We start from the raw sequence: 13886 nt of genomic DNA on the forward strand, positions 1-13886 counted from the left end.
TTGGAGGGGCACATTCAAATGTCAGCCCCGCCGTGTCAGGGAGAACAGGTGGAACTGCTGTGTCCATCGGTAGGCCAGAGCCGAGATGGATCTCGGTGCTGGAAGCACCCCCAGAGCTCTCACCCAGCCACCTGGCTGGGTCGGCACATCCACTTGGGCAGCCTGCACCCCTTGTCCCATGCACTGTTTGCAACCGTCCTGTGGGGTGGACAGGCCCTAGCCCGTCTGTCTGCAGACCTGGAAGGCGGCCTGGGGCAGTGACAGCTCAGAGCACTGTCAGGGAGCTGCCCTTCTAAACCCAGGGTGGGCGGGGGAGAAGCCTTAAAATGCTCGTGTTGCCACCAGATTCCAGACATCAGCAGCATGGACCCTAGGACCCCGTTTAAGTCCCATCTGGTCCAGCTTCCTCAAGCCCTGAAGGTCAAGGGCGGCTGAGAGAGAACTTAGTGAGAGGTGCCTTCTCAGGTCTGCAGAGACCTCCCTGGCCCCTGAAGTCCCCGCCCCAATCCTTCTGCAGGCCCCAGACACGTCCTTCTTCATGGGGCCTCTGCCCTCTGTCCCTGTTCCCCCCACACCCAGGGTCACCCCCGGGCCCCTTGGACCCCCAACAACGCGTGTCATGAAATTTAACATTTCCTCCAAGTTTCCCTAGAAGAACCAACTCACACAAAAGCATTAGTGAGCAATGTGGAATTTACAAATTATTCCACGGGGAACAGGGAATACAGTCCCCATGTCTGCCCCAGCCTGCCCAGAGGCCTGGATGTCCGCCTGGGACGTGATCTTGGCGCTTGGGGGAGGGGGGCAGCATCCAGCCCAGTGTCTCCACAGCCACCCCAGCACCCGAGGCACAGCCGCGGGCCCCGGTGTCACCAGGGCCGCGCCCGCACACCCCACCCGCACCCCTCCACAGACAGCACCTGTAGTCAGACATTACAGGCAAGACTTTCTAACTCTACGTTTCAGTGTTTGATTTCTACTTCTGGCTCTACACAGAAATACTGGGTTTGGCTTTGTTTTTGTTCAAAAAGCAAGTCTCTCCCCTGGGGTCCGTGTCTCAAGGAGGACCCTTGAAAGCCAGCAGTCAAATCATCACCCAGAAAGTACTAGTTAACTAGTTAACTCAGGGCTGCTAACTAGCAGCAATTAACCCTTCCAACCCCATAACCCGTGGGCCTGCTGGAGAGAACAGGTCGCCACGGTGCAGCAACCTGTCCGAGTTTGAAGGCACATCAGAGAAAACAAGAAGACCTAGATGAAAGGGATGTGACAGGGACAGAGGAACAGCAAGAGTGGGGAGGGACCAGGAAAGCCGTGGAACCCCTTCATTTCTCCTCAGAACCTCAGTGAGAGCCATATGCAGGGCTCAGTGCAGTGTTTGTTTTTCAGAAGCAGGACCTGCCGTCTGGCGAGGGTGGTGGGAAGGGGGTGAGAGCACCCGGCGGCTCACGGGGCGGGTGTCCATCACCTGGCTCACAGGACCCCCTAAGGGCTAAGCCACACCGTCACCTATCAAACTAGCTCAGGTTGCTCCTCGGCAGCAACCAAATCGTTACCCTCCGCAAGGGTGAGACGTGACCCCCGCCGAGGTGGCTCCCTCTCCTCCTCCAAGGATTTTAGCAGCTGGGAACACCGCCCCCCAAACCCAAAACACTCAGGATCTTCCCGAGAGTCAGGACAAAGACTCCTTGTCTCCGTCCTTCCGAGTTTCCAGTCCCTCACTCAGCCCCAGCCTCCCCGGCCAACCTTTTCTCTCTGACAAACGTGAAGAAAGCCAGTCTTGACCAAAAGAGAAGCAGAGGGCCCTCGTGTCTCCAGGTAGGGCCACCTGGCTGCCCCTGGCTCTCATCCAAGCCCAGACGTCCACAGCGAAGGCTGTAGTCCCTGCCCTCCGACAGCCCGTTCCGTGGCTTTGATGTTTGACCTCAGCCCATCTGCAAAAGCTGATGTTTCTAACAATATGAGTGACACAGGAAATCGACCAGTTTATGGGGCTCAGGTGCCAGGCCCTCTAACGGCAGCCGTGCTGTCTCTGGATTTGTTCCTCGTCACCCGCGGGCCCCTCTCCTGTCCTCTCTCCCGGGGCGGCTCTGAGGGGCTCAGGCCACAAGCTCCAGGACCCACAGGACCGTCAGGAGACATCAAGGTGGCAGCCCTCACCCAGACCAGGCCATTTCCCTCCGGGTGGACACGCCTGCCTAAGGCTGCCTGGACTTCTGCCTTTTTCAAGAAAAGCCAGAAACACGTTTTTGTATGGAATGCTGCAATGTTTAAATGTCTGTAACCAATTCCCACTTTCTTAGAACCCCTGTGTGAACCGAATATCCATCCCAGCTGGTTGGACTGGACGAGGAGGCACCGAGCGTCTCCTGGGGTTTCCATGGGTGTTTAGACACACACGCGTCCTGCCCAAGGCAGCAAGAACAGGTGGTGATGCAAACTGGAGAATGCAAGTTTCTCCTGAAAGCATTCACGTATTTTTTAAAACTCTGCACGCCCAACAAAACCTATATGTGGCTTGACCTTCTGACTATAGTTTGCAATCCTTGTGGGCCCAAATTCTTCATACCTCAATTCCTTTTTCTATAAACATATATATATGTAATTTATTCTATAAAATACATATGTATATATTTCATGTGGGGTGGGGGGAGAAATGTTGAATTTAAATATCTCTAATTGCTCAATTATACTTCAGTAAAGCTGAAAAAGAACCCTCTGGTGATAAACGACTTGGCATCTGTCAAGTAGGTTCTTTGAAAAATGAAACTCAGGATTGGAAATAACCTAATGACTGAAATACTAAGCCAGGTAAAATTAAAAAAAAAAATACATGGTGATATCCTGACTGAACATAAACATAAGCTTTATAAAGTGGACAAAGTATTTAAAATACAGTCCATTCACTCAAACAAATATTTACAAGCATACCATTCATGTATTAGTTTAAATTATTTAACACAGGCCTTTACTGATGGGGCTATTTGCATCTTATGAAAGCACCATCCCATGCATAATCTCATTTGATCCCCACAAGCTCTCTAAGGTAGAATAAACTAAGTGGATCACCCTGTCTCACCCAAGAGAGATGACCGGGTCCAGGTTACCAAGCAATGAAAATGGAGACCTCGAGGTGAAGCCAGGGGCCCACCAGAGAACTGGGGCTTTTCCCACTTCACCTCAAACCTGCTCTTAAACATTTCTAACACAATGCATCAACTTTGGGATCAGCAGACACCTGGGAGCCGAGAAGACAAATTCAGGCCTTGAGGGGACTAGTTAGAAGCTATGTGAGGGGTCCCGGGATGTGCCTTCCTCAGCAAAAGCCAAAGAAACGACAACCTACATCAACACAGCTCCTCCGAGAGCACCACACGTCCCAGGAACGTGGTGGCATCGGCTTCGCTCATCCCATAACCACGCACGTCCCCACTCTGTCCAACACCCACTAGGGAACCCACCCCTTCCCAACCGTGTCCTTGTGCTTCTGAGGGGTGACCCCTGTCCCCAGCTCTGGACATAGTGGACGCAGACCCTGCCCAGCCTGCCAAGGTGCCTTCCAGACGGGGTCACAGTGACTGATTCAGGAGTGAGCGTGTGACCTTTTCCCAGGACCTCGCTGAAATTATCAGGAAAGGAACAGCTCTTCTGAGCACAGAAAACTAGCTGGAAGGAGGAGGTAAGCCTTAGCTGTCACCAGCTAGGGAGAACCCACTTGAAATGAGGCGAACACAGAGAGAACGTGAGGCTGAGAGACACAGCAAGTGTCTTGATGACATCTGAGCTCCTGGACAGAGTCCAGCTTGAAACCATTATGCCCCAACACTCCTGAATTATCTGATCTAAAAAATCCCTTTGTTTTGCTTTCACAAGTTTGAGTTGGGTTTCTGTCACTTGCAACCAAGAGTCTTCACTTTTAAAGCCAGTAGTAATCACAGGTAAATGCCTGCACATTATTATCCAGCATTTTCAATTTATTGTTAGACATTTTGTAGTGGGAAAATGAATAATTATGCGATCATAGCATTTTGAAAATACTTTGCTATGGTTATTACGAACGGCATTAACCATTTTTATTAACAGAATTCCTACTAGACACGAGGTGTTGGGAAGTTGGTGGAGCATGGTTAACGCAATCACTCCCCAGCTTGGCTGTGCTGACCAGGCAGAGAGGAGGCCCGCGGTGAGAGTGCGTCATGGCAGCAGAGGAAGGAGGGAACTAAGCAGGATGTGGAGCCATTCACTCCGTGGAAACAACACATGTCACACAAGGGAAAGTCTCAGTCGAGGATGCATGGGGGACTCGGGGGCCAAGCAAGCTGGGGCACTTCTTGGGCATCACACCTGCAAGTTTGTCCCACCAGGAACAATCCAGCAAGTTCTCTGGAGGCACCGTGTTTCTCTTTGAACCCGTCAGTGCTGATAAAGGAAGCCCCAGGCTGAGAAGCCTTCTGCACAGTGGGCATCCTGCAGCCCTTGGGATTTGCAACGATCGTGGCCCTTCCCCCAACAGAGTTCCCAACTGACTGCACCGAAGAGGGAGGATGAGGTCAAAATGCACCTGCCACCTGTGATTTCAGGGATGCAAAATTAAATCACAGGTCGGTAGACCTGAAAGGGAGGCGGAGGAGGGCCTATTCCAATCCCTTATTCTAGAGGAAACGAGGTCCGGGAATGCTGTGTCCAAGTGCCTTGGGCAAGTAACCACTGCAACACCACACAGTGAATGATGAAATGCAGGTGCAGCCTGTCACAGGGTAAAGGATCGAATCTCAAATACCGTCTTCCTCAGATTTCCTGCTGCCCTTGCTTTGTAGACTGTCTTCACTATCTGCCATTCTGCATGTGGATCACATCTCCCCAAAATCTTTGGGGGCCAGATCTTTACTTAGGTTGGACCTCAGGCCTCAGCTTCATCAGTTTGAAAGGGCGATAAACTCAATTTTGAGGTTAGCCTGGGCCAACCTCCCCTCTTATCTGTGCATTAGGCACTTCCAAGTCCCTGATATTAAACTTGAGGTCCTGGTACACCTTCCTGTCACCCCAAGGTCTCAAGGCTCCTGGACCCCAGTCCAGATCTTTTTCTGCTCTGTCAGGGTGACCTTCAGAGGCAGCTGACATGGTCAGGAAATAACCCCCCAGTGGTAAAACTAAAGGAACATTGTGTTTATGAGACAAGCAAGTGCCAGACAAGTTCTGATCCAAAGTCACACAGCTGGTTAATCACAAAAAGCCTGGGACCCATCCCTGACTCACAGCCTCAGCACCTCCTTGCAGGTCCCACTGCCTGCCCCGCCCTGACTGCATTAACTACACGCTGCTCTGCCCAGGGATTGTGTCCCGGAGATGTCTGACTGTAAACTGAATTTCCATAATCCATATACTCCTTTTTCATTGACTTCTTCAAAGAAATGTCAAATCAATCTTGTTAGCAGATGATTTAGTTGAATGCAACACAGTAAGAATCAGCTGATAAATTATAGCAACATCCAAAATCATGCTGGGACTTCCCTGGCGGTCCAGTGGTTAAGACTCCGTGCTCCCAATGCAAGGGGCCTGGGTTCGATCCCCGGTCAGGGAACTAGATCCCGCATGCCACAACTAAAGATCCTGCATGCCACAGCTAAGACCCGGCGCACCCAAATAAATAAATATTTAAAAAAAAAAAAACCCACAAAACTACTGACGGGGACAAGTCAGGAGCATTAGTTCCATGTTGCTTTTTTTTATTATCAGAAAATATTAAAGTTTCATGGAATAAGGATATTTTCCCCACCACATTTTCAAAGATGAATTCACTCAGCTAATATTTATTAATATGCCAGGCTCCAAAGATACAAGAATGATCAAAACAGTTTAAAAAGTCTCTGCCCTCAAGCAATCACGTGCTCACACGTTCTAGTAGGAATCATGTATTCTCATTTTTTTTGTTTTTCATAAACCAATTCAAGTTAAGAGTTTATTGAAGTTTTTTTCATGTGCTTGCAAGGCACTGTGAAAAGTACAAAATCCAATCTTTATCCTTTTCGAACTTAAAGTGGTTGGGGGAAAACAGACATGCACAAACAAAAATAACTATCCATGAGAGATGTCCAATCAGGTGACAAAAGTTAACCATCTCAAAATGAATCCTGGAAATAATCCAGAGGAAGAGAAATCAAGTGTGGAAAAACAGGCTTGCCGAGGCGAGAGAGAGGGGCGTCCGGGGTGGGGAAAGCACAGCAGAGAACACGACCCAGAAAGAGCTGGCTTGTTGGGGAGACGGTGCCGGGGCCCTCACCGCCAGCCAGAGTGTGAGAAACACCTGCACGCTCCAGAGCCAGACTGAGACCCTGATCATTCAGTCCATAAAATCAAGCTTCCACAGCTTATAAGCAGGGACTAAAGGCAATGGGGCTTCCTGCCGGCCCAACACACAGGGTGGTTGTAACAGAGAGACCAGAGGCCAGGTGTTGAGTGCCGGCTGAGAAGCCCCCTCCCGTGGGGAGGCCCTGAGCAAATTACAGGAGGTGGGGACAGAGCTCCCCAGGGAGGCACCATCGGGCAGGAAAACCTCCAAGATGGAGAGTGAGGGTGAGGAGGATGGGCAGAGGAGCTGTGAGGTCTGAGGCTGGGCGGGGGGCCGGGGCAGGGCCAGGCGACAGGGCACCAGCCAGGTCAGAGCTGTGATGGGGCTGCCAGGGCTGCTTCCTGCTGTTTCACTCTAACTGCTCTGTGCAGCATAGATTAAACACAGGGGCCCCAGCGCGGCAGAGCAGCGCAGGGAGCCCGGGGCAATCTGTGCGTGTGGACCCTCCCCTGCTCTTCCATTGGTCCAGCCGGACGCGTGGGGGACAGAAGACGACATCGGTGTCAAGCCCACACCCTTGACAGATGCTGCTGTCTGGGCCCAGAATCTCTCCGGGAAGGAGGAGAGAAAGGTTCAGAGGTGCCCTCAGGGCAGGGCGGCCTGAAGGGAGAGGCGAGGGCAGAGAGCACCCCTCCTCCCAGGCCTTCCCCTCCCTGCCCCCTCAGCCCCTGTCTCAGGACTTGGCAGCACCAAACTCGGGAAATTTCAAAGCCCAAAAAGGGAAGGGGCACAGGTCGCCCTCGGCCTGACGTCCCCTCCGCCCAAGCCCAGCACGTGGCCGGCTGCACCTGCGCACTTGGGCTGCTAGAACCTCTCCCTCTAACTGCCTCGGGTTCCAACCCCCCTCTCCTACCTTCCCCCACCCCCATCAACGGCTTCCAAGCAACTGCCACTGATTCAGGACTGCCTCCCATCCTGGCCCCAGGCTGGACCAGACCCTCACCTCCTCCAGCATCTTGGGTTTGCCTCCTGGGCTCCACCTCAGAACCTGCCCACTTTCCGGGAGTTTCTCGGCAGTGTCCAGCGCTGGTGATGGTCTCCATCAGTGGCTTGGGCACTTTGAACACACTTAACTACTTTGTCAAAAGCTCAGGATCACACAAAACTATTTGTTAGAAAGAGCATAATGCTACAGAACATTGTTCTGGCTGGGGGACCCTCCCCCGCCCTATGGCTGGTCTGGGATCTAGTCCGAGACCCACCGGCCCTTGTGCCTAAACACCACCAGCTGTGACCTGTCATTTCAGATTCTGCACAGGGATCTGTCATTTCAGATTCTGCACAGTCTCAGGACAGGGGCGGCGACACAGCCAAGCTCTGCCCGGCCAGGCCAGCCTGGGCCGAGGACCCCTGCCCTTCTCTGGTCACTCACCCTCCATGCTCACCCGGATGCTAGCTACACTCTCTTCCCCTCACAAGCAAACTACTTGGAAATTCTGCTCAGTTTGTTCTCCGGTTCCACACATCCCTCCCGACCAGCGTCCAATCCACGCGATCGGGCTCCACACCCACAATGTGGCCAACACCATCTTCAGCTCAAGACACCAAGGAACTTGTCATCGCCCAGAGCTATGAAGCTGTCCCGTCCTCATCTTGGGACATCCCTGGGACCACATGTTCTGTCGGGCACTCTGTTTGAGCTCTCCGTGTGCCAGGCTCGACGACACACAATACGGGGACAGAGATGAATCAAGATGTGGCCCCTCCAGGAAGCCCCCAGCCTGGTGGGGGACGAGGGCTGTTTTGTGGGAACGCACAGGGGAACGCCCAGCCCAACTCAGGAAGGGCCAGGAGGTTTTCTGAAAGGCTGAGGAGGAAGTCCCGAAAGAAGGAAAATGGGAGAAGCAAACACAAGGGCTGCACTGCCCACAGGCCTGTCTCACAGGCCCCAGAGCCATGGTCACAGCTGGGCCTCGGAAAGGCCTCTGGTGCCCCTGGGCCTGACCTGGGCTCCCCTCCCAGCCTCTATCATGTTCTTTTCTCTCGCAGACGGGCTTCCTCCGATCCCCAGGCCCCTCGGCTGCCCTGCAGCTCCTGAGCCTACACATGTCAAAACATATCATATCAAACAGAGACTGGAGACTTTCTTGATACTAAGTCTTGACTTTGACATTGGTCACCCAAGGTCAGGGCTCCACCCCGACCCAGTCAGGCATGGCAGGGGAGGGCATCCCCTGGAGCCCACCCCTCATGGGGGTCCATGGGGGTACCAGGGCCAGGAGACAGGGAGCCGAGCCCCCGTCAGAGGTTGGGGGGTGGGTCGGGCTTCCCCGGAGCAGGTGCTGAAGTGAGCCTGTCGCTCACATGACAGATTCCATCGCCTAATAAACTTGAGCTCCCCCCGCCCAGAGCCCCCTCTCGCTCTTGAGTCTTCTTTGCCACCAGGCACTCATGGGAACCTCTGCCAGGAGTGAGCTGAACTCGAGTGCGGCTCCAGGGTCTCGCACCTCCCGGCCTCCTCTGGGAGCCTGACTCGAGTCCTGGGACCCTCCGTCACTTGGGGCGGGGAGTGCTGTGGTGCACGGTACCAGGGTCACCCCCCCAGCGAAGGGTGCTGCCGCTCCAGCAGCGATTCTAATGCTGACGAGCCATGCCTGGCTTCCCCGGAAAGCGCCCCACAGATCCCTCACCCTTCCCAGCGCCGTGGGTGCACAGCTCGTGGGAACTGCCAGTGTGTGCCGCCCTCCACCGCCGTCCCCGCAGCCCCCAGGGCGATGCACATGCCCGGCCGCCACCTGAGCCCCGGGGCCCACATGCAGGATGCAGCTCCTGAGTCCTAGGGAGGGGGCCTGGCCCTGCTCCTCCCCACCTCTGGGCCTGGGTGGGTGCCCTCGGAAAACTCAGCCTACCTGAATCACTGCAAACTCACACACACTCACACAGGTAAACCTGTAATCTTCCAAGGTGCCCACCTGCCCAGGTGCTGTCACTGGTGTACACCTCCATCCCGCACGTGAGCCTGGGTGCCTGTGCGCACACGGAAGTGGGGGGTCGGGAATAAGGCAGGGACAGTAAAGCGAGGCAGGGGCCTTGCACAGACCAGTGAGGGTAGTGGGCCAAGAACCAAGCAGTAAATCCGTCTCACCCTCCGGCGCCACCGGCACCACTCTGGTCAGGTTCTCGGGACTTAAGTCTGTCCCCAGCTTCCTCAGACGACCACCTTTGGGCTGCCCGCTGAGAGCTGGAACTACCTGGGAGTTTCAGGCCCCGGGGTCAGGCAGGACCAGACTGCTCTGTGACTTGCATCCAGGGGTCCGGGATCAGACGAGGCTGAGACGTACCTTGAAAGCCCACTGGGCCTGGCTCCGTCCCACCCAACTCCCCCATTCTCTCACCAGTCTCTTCTAGGAGAACTTCCTTAACAAATCACTTGCATCCAAATCTCTGTCTCAGGGTCTGGTTCTGGGGAACCCCACCCAAGACCATTTCCAGCATGGAAAAAAAAAAAAAGAAAAACAGGGACTTCCCTAGCAGTCCAGTGGTTAAGACTGTGCTCCCACCGCAAGGGGCCATGGGTTCAGTCCCTCTTCTGGGCACTAAGATCCCGCATGGCCAAAATAGAAAAAAGAAATTGCTATCCCAACCTTGTGCCTGCAAAGAACAACATGTATTTTCCTATAACCCAACCAAACTTCTATTGAGAGACCTTGTTTCCCCCAGATTGAATGAATCCCTCAGTCAATTATAGGTTTGTTCCCAGGGGTGTACTGGTAAACCAGGATCTCCAGGGAAAAGAAAAAAGTCCTGATTTCTAGCATTTGCTAATTTCCATAATATAAACAATCCCACCACAGCCAGTCTCAAACCCCCTACACAATGTCACTGACCAGGGGCTGGAAAGAGGTGCCAGGGGAGCCAGCTCCTGCCACCTTCCTTCCCAGCCTCACTCTGGGGGGTTTTCTCCATTACTGTGAACACCTGTGACTCGGTGACACTGGTGGGGTCACAGCCTCTCCTCGAGGACGGCCACGCAGCCCCCGCCTGACTTGACCCCTGCTTTCCTGGCACACAGGCTGTGTTTTCTGGGGCCCTGTTTTCAAACTGCAGCCTGAACTCGGAATTCTCTCCCTCTGGGTTGTGCCGAAACCCCACGTGAGACACCCAGGAGACGGGACACAACTCCTTCCTCCTGTCTCTCCTTCCCGGGCTTGGAGAGCCCTGCCTGGGGATGGGAGGTGAGATGGGGTGGGGGCCAGGGCACCTCACTTGCTTTCCGAATGCTTCTTGGCACTCTGCCCCCTCTCTTCTGCCTTTGGGACACGATGATTAAAATCATTCACCGAGCTCAACACAGGGACACAGTGACCTAGAAAAACTAGCTTCCCCCTCCCATGGAGCCCACATCCGGCTCCTGTTCCTGACTCCCAGCCACTCAGCAGCGGAGCTGCTAGCCTCCTGGGAAAGCTCTCAAGGCAAGGAAAGGGCAGTTGCAAAGGCCCTGAGGCAGGAATGACCTTGGTTTGCCCTTGGTGTTTAAGGCACAGAAGGACAGTGGGTGGGGATGGACCAAGGCCTGCTGTGGAGGGAGCAGCAGGATGAGCACCAGGCCGAGCACCAGGCCAGCAGAGACCAGCTCAGGCAGGAGCACAAGACAGGGCAAGGGGGTGGGGTTACTCCAAATGCAAAGGGAAACCACGGAAGGCTTATGAGGAACAGAGTGATGTCAGTGGATTTATGTTGTTAAAAGATCCCTGGGGCTTCCCTGGTGGTGCAGTGGTTAAGAATCCGCCTGCCAATGCAGGGGACACGGGTTCGATCCCTGGGCCGGGAAGATCCCACATGCCGCAGAGCAACAAAGCGTATGCACCGCTACTACTGAGCCTGCACTCTAGAGCCCACGAGCCACAACTACTGAGCCCGAGTGCCACAGCTACTGAAGCCCGTGCGCCTAGAGCCCGTGCTCCACAACAAGAGAAGCCACCGCAATGAGAAGCCCGTGCACCACAACAAAGAGTAGCCCCAGCTCGCCGAATCTAGAGAAAGCCCGTGCACAGCAACGAAGACCCAACGCAGCCAAAGATTAATTAATTAATTAATTAATTAAAAAGGAAAAAAAAGATCCCTGCAGCCACTTTGCGGTAGAAGCAGACATTTAGATTAGGCTCCTGCAAAAAACAAAAAACAAACAAACAAAAAAAACACAACAAGTGAAAGAAAGTCATCATTTGGACCAAGGTGGAGGTGGTAGAGACAGAGGGACAGAGGAGACTCCAAGTGTCTGTTGTGAGCAGTGGATGAGGCCCGATCTCCTTACCTGAGTTGGGGAAGAGAGAACAAGGAATCGGTTTGGGGGGGAAGAGTGTGCATTCCATTTGCACAGGTTAACATGGGGTGACCGTCCGACTTCTAAACAGAGAGGCCAAGTCGTTCATGAAATACAGGAATCTGGAACTCAGGGGAAGAGGTAGAAGTTGGGATCATCCACACGCAGGCAGGATTTAAGCTGTGGGCTGGATTTTAACCAGGACCGACCTGGGAAAGGCTGAGCCTGCGGACCCACCACCACTTAGAGAGGAAGCAAAAGGAGTGGGGATGCAAAGGAGGCCGAGGAGAAGCAGCTAAAAAAGAAGGGACATCGGAAGAGTGTGGTCACAAAAAACAAGCCAAATTCTAAGAACTGTGTCGAACATAGCTGAGTTCAATGGGGATACAGAAGTGCCCAGCCGGCGTGCAGCACAGAGCCTCCACTGACCTGGACCAGGGCCGTGCTGGCAGCCAGCGGCAGAAGGAAGGGGCTGGAAGAGGGACTCAGGCCTGAGTTCCTGCTGGGAATATTTCGAGAGAAAGAGAAGAGAGAACTGCAGGAAAACAAATGCTTGAGACAGTGGGAGGGTCTGACACCGGGGCAGAGGCAGGTGGGCAGCCTCTAATGGGAGCAGAGATGGCCCCTGGATAAAAGACGGGAAACAGAGCTATGGATGAACATAGGTTTGCACATCTGGCCAAGAGAAGATGAAGCTCCTGTTCACTTTCTTCTAGTTTCTTGGTTAGGTGTGGAGCAAGATCTTAGCTGAACAGGTTCTTCCTCAAAGAAGGATCCATAAGGACGATCTGGAGAGTAGAAAACCATCCCTCCCCTCCCTGCATCCCCACCACCACTGGCACCTAACTGAAGAACCTACATGGACCAGCCGACAGTAAATGTTTACTGAAGGCTGCATCCGTGTTAACCTAGAGCACGTACAGCTGCTTTTGGGCCTAAGACCTTTGCTTCATAAGTCTGATTCACACGCAGGCTGTTGTACGATTTCTGCATGAACCAAACTAGCTCTCTAGCCATCATTTTGGTGTCAAGACAGAAACCAACCTCGACTAGGTTCTCCATTTCACAGGTCTTGGTGCCAAAAGGAGCTGGCCTGGTTTGACAGACATTGCCAGATGACAAAGTCCTTTTTTTTACAAGGGGACCACAATAGGGCTTCTTTTATATCAAAGTATTATTGGATTTTGTGATCCAAGAGGCACAGAGAATCTGTTGATACTTCTTCATTTTGGTGTCTATTTCAAAACTGATCAAGGGTTTTCAACAAACCCCACTACCTTGAAAGAAACCTAAAAAGAAAAAGAGCGTAGCAGAGAAGCAAACAAAATTTTGGAAGCCAGAAGGAGGATGGATCTACTGCCATCTATCTGTAATTGGCATCGCAGGTCCAGGAAAGCTAGGTCAGAAGAGAGTGGGGCGGGGGGGTAGTCCCAGAGCACCTGACTACTAACGATGCAGGGACATAACAGATATGATAGAAAGATCCAGAAATGAGGGTAATCTCGGGGCTACAAAGTTTTTACAAAGCAGTCAGACCCCTTCCCTCCCCTCCCCCACTCAACTCACTGAACAACTGCCCCGCAGCTGGACCAGCAGGGGCCCCGAGCCTTGTTCTTTGGAGAAGATAAATCAGGATGTCTGGACTGGGCTGGACAGCTGAAGGAGGGATGACGGTACTGAAAATAGAGGGACTAACTGAAAGTTTACAGATTGAATGATGAGCCCCCCACTAAGCTGTTAGAATATGGGGACCCAAGCTCCAGCTTAGACCCTCTGGGCAAAAGCATGAAGGAAACGTCTCTGGAGAATCTGACCACAGATGCTCCACTGGTGGAACCCTCCGGCCACATCACCCTGCAGGGAAGATAGCGCAAAGCAGTAATGCCCGCAGGCACGGGGCTTTCAACACGCTTCTAAGTTCAGAAGATGGCTGGATAATATGAAGGGAAAGATACAGAGTGAAAGACACTAAAACAAACATATAAATTCAAGAATAAGAAAACTTCACAATATTCTCATTAATATCCTCACAGAGGCAAGGAAATCTATGTCCCCATTAAACAAGGGCAGGATGATTTTATATATTTAGATAGATAAAGATACAGATATCTGGGCTTCCCTGGTGGCGCAGTGGTTGAGAAGTCGCCTGCCAACACAGGGGACACGGGTTTGCGCCCCGGTCCGGGAAGATCCCACATGCCGCAGAGCGGCTGGGCCCGTGAGCCATGGCCGCTGAGCCTGCGTGTCCGGAGCCTGTGCTCCGCAACGGGAGAG

The sequence above is a fragment of the Orcinus orca genome, chromosome 15 (genome assembly GCF_937001465.1).
Source record: "Orcinus orca chromosome 15, mOrcOrc1.1, whole genome shotgun sequence".
Taxonomy (NCBI): domain Eukaryota; kingdom Metazoa; phylum Chordata; class Mammalia; order Artiodactyla; family Delphinidae; genus Orcinus; species Orcinus orca.